Source organism: Callospermophilus lateralis, chromosome 4, assembly GCF_048772815.1.
Source record: "Callospermophilus lateralis isolate mCalLat2 chromosome 4, mCalLat2.hap1, whole genome shotgun sequence".
NCBI lineage: Eukaryota > Metazoa > Chordata > Mammalia > Rodentia > Sciuridae > Callospermophilus > Callospermophilus lateralis.
The window spans coordinates 80,558,678-80,570,995 of NC_135308.1; positions in this window are offsets into that span (position 1 = coordinate 80,558,678).

Below are 12,318 nucleotides of genomic sequence, written 5' to 3' on the forward strand. Positions count from 1 at the left end.
GCTCATGGAAAATTGTTTGGGGGAAAAAAAAAAAGTTACTTCTTCCCACCCCATTGTCCCTTTTTTTTCCCTTTCCCTTTGAGACCCAATCCTCTCTTCCCTTGACAATTGTCTGGTTTCTGACTGAACCTATGTCTCCTGATTTGTAAGTCTATTCTATACCTAAATAACAACTATCCTTGCTTTTATTTTACCTCAAGTTGAATAACTTACCCAAGTTCCTAGAGCTCATTTAACAACAAAGCTTAGATTTAAATGCACGCAGTCTGGTTACCTGCTTTACTTCTTCAACTAGGAAGCATAAGAGTATGGCTGGGGAATGTAGCTCAGTGGTGGAGCACATGCTTAGTGTGCATGAAGCCCTGGGTTCAATCCTCACTTAAAGCTGCAAGAGCAAGGCTAAACATAGCTCTGCATGTTCACATGTCCACATCTGGACTATAGTAGGTAGAGTGCACTATAGCTTCTTTTGCATTCCCATTAATTCATCCTAAGACAAGGTCAGCTTTTTGGGAAGCCACATCACACTGATGATTCAAATGGAGCTGATAATCACTTAAAACCGTGTGTATTTGACATGAGCCTTTTTTTTTTTTTTTTACTTGTAGATGAACACAATATCATTATTTATTTATTTTTATTCTCAGCACACATTCGATGCTGAGAATCAAACCCAGTGCCTCATGTGTGCAGGGCAAGCGCTCTGCCATTGAGCCACAGCCTCAGCCCAGACATGAGCCACTCTTAAGCCAGGCCTCTCCCATTCTGTTCACATGCAGCTGTTTGGTTAATCCTAAACATTGAGTTTCACATTCAATCATGCTACAGTAATTTTGGAACATTATGTTATCTAGTGTTACCTCTCCCCACATAGTAGTAATGACAACAGCTGACATATATTGGAGCACCAGTTTTGAAAAAGGCACCTGCTAGGTGTTTTCATGAAACACCTTTATTGTCATTTAGTCTTTATACAAAGCCAAATATGATTATTATCCTCATTTAACAGAACACAGAATCAAGGCTGGTGAGGTTCAAAAACTTGCTCAAGATCCAATTAGGAAGTGACAGACCCAAGATTCACATCCAGAATGATCTGACTCCAGGGCCTGAATTTCATCCATATTCTCTTCCCACCTCTTTGCATCATCTGTAAACTTGTCATTATCTAAATCAATCATAAAAAGTGTCAAACAGAATCAAGGACAGAACTCAGAGGCAAATTGCATCCCTCTGGGTGTACAAGAACCAATTACTCATCTAGTCATAAACAGGGATAAGACATTTTTTACATAGTACTGGGGGGCCAGAGAAGTTGAACAATTTGCCCACTCTCATACAGCAAGGGAAGGAAGAAGAAATAAATAATCCACAAGGTCAAGTCCCTCCTCATTCCATCAACACACACTTTGAATATTATTGAGAAACCACCCAAAAAAGTTTTGCAATTGCAGTATCATTGAGCCTGCAGTTCTCCAACTCGTTCCCACATGTCTCCTGAGATCTTTGTCAAAAGCCTTGCAGGAGAGAATGTGCACTTCATCAAAAACACCCCGATCTGTGGGAGATGAGATTCACCTGCCCTGACCGACTCTTTGGGAACATGTGAACTTCACCAGCCTAACAGTTCATAAATCATCTGTATAATAACCCAGTGTAGGATTTTACTGGACGTTAGCACAAGTGTGATTTTTGAGACCCACCAACTCCCTCAAGCTGTTAGAGTCATGCCCGGTCCTCAGGCACCCTTAATGGTGGCCCTGGGTCTGCCAACATCAGGCCCAAGTTTCACTTCACACTGCTAAGCATACCTGTGCCATTTCTTATGTATCCAAAGCTTCAATGTCCCTCAGTCATTTCCAAACGTGACAGTTTTCCTTGACAGCAAAGACAGAAATCAAATCAACCCACAGCAGATCTGCTTGTAAATAAACTTGTTGTGAATAAACTTGAAAAATCTCTTCTTTTGTCATGAGCTAGTTCAGGAGCCTCTGTTTGGTCTGACACTCTCCCTCAATCCTGCGCCACTCTTAGGCATTTGTTTTCTGTCAGAACCACTTACAAATGTTCTCTCCTTGAGCACAATGTAGTCCTCTGAGCCCAACTGGGCCTTGTGCTTGGGCATGTCCCTACCCCATGTCCAATAAACTGTCCTCCCCACCATCCCCCAGGAGATGTCTGATCACTTGGCTGCTTCAGCCAGGATTTTGTTGGTGGGTCTATCCGAGTCTCTCCTTTACTCTGGTGCTTCCTCTTAGTAACTTTCCATCCACTGATTCTGCCCACCCAGTCCTTGGCTTTTAATTCCCATGGCCCATGCTATTGTCAGGGTTACCCTCCTGCAAAGCTCCATATCCATATGGCAATGGTCCTGAATAAAGTCTGCCTCGCCATTTCAACAAGTATCAGAAGAACTTTTTCTTATGGTCTCCTTTGAATACCTTTTGTAGACAAACTTTTAAAATAAAGTGAGAACTCATCCAAAACCTTCCTTTTTAATCTCAAAATCAAATGTCTTCTTAGTGCTTCTTGCTCCTAATCACTCCCTCACATCCTTCACCTAATAAGAGTCAGAATCAGTAACAGAAGCATGAGATTGCTGTCAAAATGCATCTCAATTAATTAAGCATATAATCCAAGACGAGACTGAAGAGGACCTGAAAGCCAGGAAACTTAAGTGATTTAAACCAATGTTCAAAGATTTAAAAAATGCACCAGCAGCAGTGGCACACACCTGTAATCCCAGTGGCTCCGAAGGCTGAGGCAGGAGGATTGTGAGTTCAAAGCCAGCCTCAGCAACTTAGCAAGACTCTGTCTCTAAATAAAATATAAAAAGGGTCTGAGGTGTGACTCAGTGGTTGAGTACCCCTGGGTTCAATCCTTGGTATAAAAAACAAAAGACAAAAAATTTGAGAGTAAAACCACGAAAAGAACCTGTGTCACATGTTTTATAGAACTCCTTGAACTGAAACCAATAAAATATTACAACCAGTTCAAAGGAGAACTCCAACCACCAAGCATTTATAGTCAGATAAGAAATACTGGAATGAATCTACAAAAAGCAGCAAAACTGGAAAGGTTGGTCAATATCTACAAGACAATAAACCATGGCACTCCGCAGAAGCCAACTTTCTTTTCAATGGGAGGAATTATTTGCATGGTTGCTAGCTTTCTACAATTAACCTGTATCTCCAGGGAGTTGTGAAAAAGCCTAGACTAATCCAGGCAAAGAGGCATCTTTATAAAATGGGATAATTTCCAAAGTTGCTAACATTCCATCAAAAGCATATTCGGTACTCTCTGTTTCCCATTTCAAATCTCCCAGTTTTTCCCTACTCCAAATGGCAGTGACTGCAGGCCCGTAATAGGAACAAGACAAAAGGCATTAAGGAAGGGAATCTGTCTAAATGTTGTCAAGAGCGTAGGGTCACCAGCTCCAAAAACAGACTGCCTGGGCTCCCTCGAATCCCAGCTCTGCCTTACATGGTTTTGTTATCTTGAGCGATTTTATTTAGCCATCTGTGCCTTGGTTCGCTCATCTGTTAATGGGCATAAGTGTAAGTGCCTACTACCCAGCTGAATTAATCATTGACAGAGGCTCAGTAAAATGAGAGCTGTAATTGTTATGCCTCTTTGGAACCTGTGACCATAAAACCATGCCTATCTTTACTTTGAGGTTTGATGCCTGACCAGGCCCCAAAGTCTACCCCCCACCCCTCCACCTCTCCCTCTCTCACACACTCTCTCTCCCTTACTCTCTCTCTCTCTCTCTCTCTCTCTCTCTCCCTCTCTCTCTCTCTCTCTCTCTCTCTCTCTCTCTCTCTCCACACACACACACACACACACACACACACACACACACACGGTTTGAACCCAGGGGCACTTTACCATTGAGCTACATCCCTAGTCCCTTTTATTTTTTATTTTGAAGACAAGCTCTTGCTAAGTTGCTGAGGCTGGCCTCAAATTTGTGATCCTCCCTGCCTCATCCTCCTGAGTGGTTGGGATTATAGGTGTGCACCATTATGCCTGGTCCAGAATTCTCTCTTAATGATTATAACTCTATAAAAAACATGAATGTGGATTCCATTCTTTCTCCAAGCTTCCCATTGATTAAGATGTACAACGATGTTTACCATCCTGGCTTTCTCCAGCTTAAGAGATGATATTAGCATCAAGAATGGGATGCTCCTTGTTTCTCAGGAATCTTCAACAGACATCTGAGGTCATTAAATCTCCTGTCACAATTCTGTCTTGCTCTGTGCCAGTGACAGCTCTGCATCAAAAACATCGCCAGCCTTTCCTCGGGCTGGGCCAGCTGCTACAACCCCAACACAATCAGCACACTCACCTCAAGTCTCCTATTATTTTGTCTTCACTCAAACACAAGTCAGAGGTTTACTCATCTGAGTTCCTACAAATTAGACTGGCAAAAGGCAGATTAACAACGACAACAACCCAGCAATCTGGTCACACACACACACACACACACACACACACACACACACACCAGAATTCAGTGATGAGTAACAAAGGGCTAGTTAGAATGGGGAGCTTATATAAAGATCTTAACCAACAAACCCATAAATTTGTATAGTAGGGACAAAACAAAAAGGAAAAGAGTGTTAGGCTTCCGCAGGCAGCCAGCTGTAGAAAGGTAAGTGTATGGGGAGAGTAAGAGGAGAAAGGGAAAGCAGGGCTAGTTTTAGCAAGGTCTGTTATGTACTTTGCTCTGGTGCTGTTTCCGGGTGTACAGAGGCTGGAGTTGGGCAGAATCGTCCTGTTCTGCCTCATAGAGAAAGGGAGGGCAGAGAATTTCCCCCCATGTCTGTTTTTCCATAATTGCCTTCAGCTCAGAAAAATTCTCATGCTACACTTGGATAGGGGCGGGGCGGGGGGGGGGGTTGCGGGGGGGGGCGGTATTCCAAACCCCTCCAGGGGCAGCATGAAGAAGGGCCACAGGCAGGACAGCCAGCGCCTGCTAGCCAGTCTCTCTGTCATGGAAACAAAGAAGTATACCACATTTTAAACAGTATTTATCATTAAATGAATGAATGGATGGATTGTGGTAATCCTATTATGTTTGCTGTTTTAGGTTTTGCAAGTTTTCTATGATACAATGTATATTTTTAAGATCAGGAGAAAAGCCATTTTTGTTTTGGGTTTTTAAATGCATAACATGGCTTGTTGAGTCTGATCACTGTAGTGTGCCAGTTTATTAAGCATGGGAAATATGAAGGTGAACGAGACAGGGCCACCCTCCTGGAGCTCACTGTCTCGTGGTGATTGCTCCTTCCTCATGTTCATGGCTGCCAAGACCTTTGGAATTCATACCAGTTTCTACAACCAGAGTCATTTGGTTACCTAATTCTGAACCCAGTAACAACTGTAGTCCATCCTATGTGTTTTAATTATTGACTACACTCATTTCATTATACTTGAACTGTTCAAATAAATACACACTATTTTATCCTCCTGCAAAAAAAAAAAAAAAAGACTATAGGTTTGGGGAGTTTTTTTTTTTTTTTTCGTTTTGTTTGGTGCTAGGGATCCAACCCAGGGCCTCATGTATGCTAGGCAAGCACCCTACCACTCAACTACACCCCAGCTCTGATTGTGAATTTGTTTAAAGAGAAAAGCCATTTTTAATATTTCTTTAATACCTAAGTTGACCATACTAGTGCATGTTATGTTCAATAAATATTACTTTGCTGGGGAAAATTCACTGTTGAGTCATCAACAATCTTTCCCATAATGACCATCTGTTCATCTCTCGCGGGTCAGTTTGCCTAATATCTAAATGATCAGTTCTTCCCCTACTTTAATGAAAATAGCCTGAATTCCCCTTTCACCACTCACACTTCCTTTATCTTCACATTTCGGTCAGCGGGCTCAAGGTTTCATGATCACAAGGATGGCATAAACATCTATTTCAGTTAAGAATCTGGATAGAGGGTTAACCCATATTTAAGTGTTTCTTATTTCACATACATACAGAATTCAATCACTCAAATAGTGACATATTGTCCCTAAATGAGTTTGGGTGGCTTTTACTATGGCTGAGATTAGATTAGTTTTTAAAGCTTTTCCAGTGGGTCCATTTGGTACAACTTTTGACTCTCACAGGAGAAGGTAACATAATATCATGTAAAGCCAGAAAGACCAGGATTTGGATCTCAACTTCAGTGACAGGGATCCCCAAGAGATTCTTTACCTCTCTGAGCCTCAGTTAACCTCATTTGGAAAATACGAATACTAACACCTATCCCTCGCTGGGGTTAAGATTAATTGTGTGAACAGTACCTGTGGCATTCTAGGTGTGGTCAGTAGGTATTTATTAAACCAATGAAACCATAAGAGAATAAAGTATTAGGAAAGCACCACCTCCCTCGTTGTTTCTACTAGCAACCAAAGTGTCTTGTAAAGGATACAGAAATTCCTTTTGGAGTCAAATGACATAAACAAAGGTTGGTGCTCCTTGGGTGAAAAGGCTGAAGGCGGGGTTTAATAAGGAAGTGGCTCTCTTCCCCAAACTTCCCTTCAGCCTTTCGTCCTAAACCTGAAGAGGCTGCTATCTGGAGCTTTAAGTCACATCAGCCTTTCCAAAGGAGAAGCTAAGAAGACCTGTGCAGAGTTGTTTCCTCTTAAGCTTTGTGGAGAGATAGAAATAGCCACACTGTCACCTGCCCTGCCGCCACTGCTGACAGCTTCCAGACCAGGTAACAGCAGGAGGCAGCAGTCTCCTGCTCAGCCTTCTCAGGGGGACAGGTGGGGCTTCAGCCCTGGTTTGCCAAAGAAGGCAGAACTCAGGGAGTGATTGACTGGCTTTATTACAAAGTTATTATGTCTGTCTCAGGAATCAAAATGACAATGAAAATCTAGTTAATGGGGTTTCCAGGAAGCATGAGAAAGGTCAGTCATGAAGGTTTCTCTTTCATTTCTCTTTGCTTCATTCAAAATATATAGATGTGAGGTGTTAGGAGTAGGGTTGGAGTCTCTGAGTCAGAGTTAGCATAAGCCTCACAGGCCTTTTGTTAGGAATCTCCCAGGTTCTGAACCAGTGCTCAGGGTTCATTTATAGTTTATGTTTCCTTAAGTCCAGAAGTTGGACTTCTATAAAATGAAATGTCCTCAGGAGAGGGTTTTAAATAGACAGTTTAATTAATAATATGCAACCAGTTGAGTTCCTTTTTCGAGGGGGGAGGGGTATCGGGGATTGAACTCAGGGGCACTCAACCACTGAGCCACATTCCCAGCCCTATTTTGCATTTTATTTAGGAATAGGATCTCACTGAGTTGCTTAGCATCTCGCTTTTGCTAAGGCTGTCTTTGAACTCCTGTCTCGGCCTCCCCACCCACTAGGATTACAGGTGTGCGCCAGGGCACCCAGCTAGTTGAGTCCTTTTTCACATTATGCTGTCCTCTTTCATTGTGTGTTTAACAAGGTACATGAGGACTGAGAGTTGGTCAGTGGCTGGGTGCTGCTGCCTGGATGACCCCTCCCCTGGAGCAGGGACGAGTACCTTAAGGGGACCTGGGTACTCATCCTAGTCCTGGCAGTCCCCCGAAGGACTTCCTTGAATACAAGGCTCAGGTGAAATGGGAGATCCGTCTGCTGACCCTGGAGAAAGCTCCCTCCTCCCTGAGTTCCCTTTCACACACTGAGCTCCTTCTGTGTGATGAATGTGACCTGAGGCTTCGTTTAGCTTCTTTGTATTTAGCTTCAGTTGCAAGAAGTTAAGGCACTGAGCTTAGCTTCTAGGGCGGGAAGTTAAGGCATTTTGCCTTATTCCTCATTTCACCTTCAGGATTAAAGAACATGTCATACTTTGAGATGGCAAACAAGGCAGAAAGGAATGAAGGCCTGGAGAGTTCTAGAGTGAGGGGAAGGGAGGAGGGCAGCCAGCCTCCACAAGTCAGAAGGGCCCAGGGTACTGAGGACGGGGCTCAAGGCAACTGGACAGATGCAACTTATGATTTGGGATAGGAACCTCCCCTGGGAAAGAGCATGGACACCCTGAGTTACACTCAATTCCCAGCTGCACGTTCAGGGAAGATGGAAGTCAGTTCATTTGCTGGGCCTGCCACCCAAAGGGTGTCCGTGTCCCCCACATCTGAGACAGGCAGAGGTGAAGAGAACCAAGGGTAGGTCCAAACTCCAGCATAACTGGGGCAATAGGTTGTCATGGGGGCCTCAGTTGTCATTTCCTCTGTGTGCTCATCCATTACTCACCATGGGAAGGGAAGGGAAATCCAACCTCCACAGAGGTAGAAAAATCCCAAAGTGTGTCTGGCAATCCCCAAAGCTTAGGGCTTCCCTTCAGTTAGGTTTTCTCAGGGGAGGCTTGGTGCAAGCCAGATAGTGGTGTTCCCCAAGGACATGCTGAAGAGATGGGAAGACACTGGGGCTTGGCCAGTGTCTTCCTTGGAAGGAAGAGTCCTCAGAAAGGAAACAAGTTCAACAAAAGAAGCCCTGTGACCTTGGCTTCTGGAGAGTGGTTTTTAGATCCAGGCACAGTGGCACATGCCTGTAATTCCAGTTTCTCCAGAGGCTGAGGCAGGAGAATTGCAAGTTCAAAGCCAGCCTCAGCAATTTAGCGGCCCTAAGCAACTTAGAGAAACTCTGTCTCAAAATCGAAAATAAAGGGCTAGAATGTGCTCACTGGTTAAAGCCCTGGGTTCAATCCCCAGTACCCGCCCCCAACAAAAAAAGAAAAAAGAAAGTGTGGGTTTGTTACTGATAAGGAGAAAGTATATAGATGTAAGGTGTTATAAGTAGGGTTGGGTCTCTGAGTCAGAGTTAGCATAAGCCTCACAGGCCTTATGTAGGAAGTGAAATCTCCCAGATTCTGAACCAGTGCTCAGGATTCATTTATAGTTTATGTTTCCTTAAGTCCAGAAGTTGGACTTCTGTAAAGTGAAATGTCCTCAGGAGTTGCTGAGAGCAGGTTGGATCAAATATGTTATAAACTGACTTGCTCACTGCTGCTTTAAAGTAAGACTTAGCTATCAATTAAGCAGGAGCGCTCGCTTACCCTTCTTCAATACACTTGAAGTATCTTACACATTAATACCTTTATGTCTGCATTGTTCTCATCACTCATGTACATTCCAGGCTCTGGTCACAGTGTCCTGTCCCTCCTCCCTCATTCTACGGCCACATTCTGCATCCATGGCCTGAGCAAGTGTTGCCTTCCTTTCTGCTTCTCTCACTCTTGGCTTTGCCAGTTGATTGGGCCAAGTCTTCAGTTCCTTTCTAGCCCATAAAACACCAGATTCTCATTTATGAAGTGAAAGAACCACAAGCACCATTTTATCCTCAGCGGCTCCCACCAACTTTTTTTTTTTTTTTTTGTACTGGAGATTATACCCAGGGGTGCTCTGCCACTGAGCTACATTCCCCAGACCTTTTCATTTTTAATTTTGAGAAAGGATCTCTATAAATTGCCCTGGCTGGCCTGGAACTTGTTATCCTCCTGCTTCAGCCTCCTAAATAGCTGGGATTATAGATGTGCACCACTATGTCCTGCAGTCCCCCCACTTTTGATGCTGATCCTGAATCAGCATTTAGCAAACTTATTTCTCAAAGAAGCCAGACCCTTCCTCTCTCCACTAACAACACACACTCAAGAAAAGGGCTCACCCTTCCTACCCAAGGACATTCCTCCCACAGGACCAGAGTGTACTTCCTGTCTACTATGTCTGGAGATGCCCAATTTAAAAGGAAGCATCATGTTAAAAACCTCATGAATCCTGCCTTGAGAAATTCCAGCTCTGGTCTTTTGCCTGGGCTCAGCCTCCTGCGCACTGCACCTGCTGTTCATCCTTGTGACCACTGAACCCACTGAAGCCTCAATTTGTTTTCAACTGATTCTCTTGCTTGTTTTCAGTTCCTCTGTCTCAACCCTCAGTCCACTTTATTCATACCTCAGATCTCGGGATTTCTCAGCTCATCCTTCATTCACAGGGTTGTCAGAGTTAACAAATAAAAATACAAGGCTCCCCGTTAAGTTTGAATTTCGGGTACATAACAAATTTTTATTTTTTAGTTTAACATAATATTTTATTTGGGACATGTATATACTAAAATTTACTTGTTACTTATAAAATTTATTTGTTCAATTTCAAATTGGACCAGATATCCTGTGCTTCACCTGGCAGCTCTATAATCATTCATTCAACTCATTCATCAAATATTTATTGAGCACCTGCTGTGTCCAGTGCAATACTAGGTTCTGGGAAAGTCAGCCAAAGTGTCTTCATATTTTGCAGTAAATATGCTCTTATCATATATGCATATGTATTATATATGCTTACAAATGTATATACTTTTTCAGATAAATACTTTTGAAAAACATTTAACAAGATTATTGATATTTCCTCAGAACCATCTAAAACACACATATTCAGATCTCCCCTATTGTCTCAAAAACATCTGTACCATTGCATGGTAAATAGGTTTGAATTTAAATCTAAAGAAGGACCATTCATTGTGTGTGAATGATAAGTTTCTTAAGTCTCTTTTAGTCTACAACAGTTCCCCTCTCCCCTTGTGTGTGATTGTATGTGTTTGCATTGCTATATATTTGCTGAAGAAATCAGTTTATTCATCTTGTAGAATTTACCATATCCAGAATTTGTACCATTGCTTCCCTATGTCATCAGTTTATTCCTCTATCCCCTGCATTTTCTGCAAACTGTACTTAACATCTAAATGCTTGAATTATTAAGATCTAATTTTTTTTTTTTTGCACGAAATAATTGTCTCACCTTCAGCAAAGAGAAGATTGGTCATTGGGTTCAGGTGCTGTTGATATGATCCAGACTTTATCCTGTATATTTTCAAGAGAACATTTGGCTGCTGATGGAGTCTGGGTTGGAGGAAGGACAGAAGGGAAAAAAAGATCTTGCAGTGTTCCAGGTCAGAGACGATGGCGGCCTGGAACAGGGAAGTAGGACTGAGTGTGTAGGAACACAAAATGTGTGACAAAGTCAGGACCAGGCTACAGGCTAGAAGAGGGAGACCAGCTGACCTGTAAAAGGTACCTGTGGGAGGAGGGGCAGAAGTGGAAAAGGAGAAAGGAGCATGTTTTTTGAGACACTGAAGTGACAGAGCCAAAGTTCACCTAATACAAGTGGGAAATTGGGAGAGTCAAGGGAAGACAGATTGTCGAGTGTTGCAATAGGTCAGAAATGTGAAGAAACAGAAGAGGAGGAAGAAGGTGGCTATGGTCCCCATTCATGTCACATTCCTCAAGTATTACACAAGCTTACACTCACTTACCTGAGGCAGGTCTGTAGTGCTTGCGAGAAGTTGTGCAAATTTGTCTGCATGTGTAGTAGGTGTGTTGGGTTCTGCAACTCTGCCCATTGCTGCATTGGGAGATCCATTTCTGCCCCTGCATCTTCACCTGACACTTTAGCACAGCCCCCTGCAGCTTCCCAACCTCACTTCCATCAGAATTCACCTAGCCAGGTACCATTGCTTTCTCAGGGCCCCGTGAAGGAGCTATTCCTCAGATGAACAGCTCCTATTTCAGCCAGCAAGAGCCTCTTTCAAATACAGGAAGGGAAACCACGATGGGAAAAGAAAGCATCCACAGACCTGCAGGGAAGATATTCCAGCCCCTGCAACTCCTTCAAATAGCAGAACTAGAGAATATTCTCAGTCTATATGTAAACCAAGTACCAAGGCGATTGACATGCCCAGGGACATAGCAAGTTAGAAGCAGCAGGACCCTGGCTGTGTCCTACAGACACCTATCCAATTTTTCTGTACCACATCACACCACTTCAAACCTGGTCTGTAGTTACTGTCCTGTTCCTTTACAGGTTGGTCCTGGTATGACAAGGTACAGGGCGGGGAAAGGAGGGGCCTGCCAGTCCATCCCATCAATATCACTACAGCTTATTTACCATCGTACCAAAAGATCAGTAGGTGCAGTAAGAGAAGGGAACCTGGGTCAAAGTCATGCCAGTGACAGAGCCAGAGGGCCTGGTATGACAGTTCCACAGTCATGTGCCACATCAGGACATGTTGGTCCACATGGACCTAAATATGAGGATGGTCCCATAAGATTATATTGCCAAGTAATGTAATAGCCCTCTTAATTTGCATAAAAGCATACCACATTCACACAAAAATGAAATCACCTAACAATGTGTTTCTCAAAACACATTCCTCTCATTAATTGATGCATGCATGATTGTAGTAGAATAAAATAACAGCTACCACTTTTGAGCAAGGTTCTGTGCCAAGACTTCTCATGCATTATCCTGTACCCTCACAATATCCCTGCAAGATGACTATTATGATTT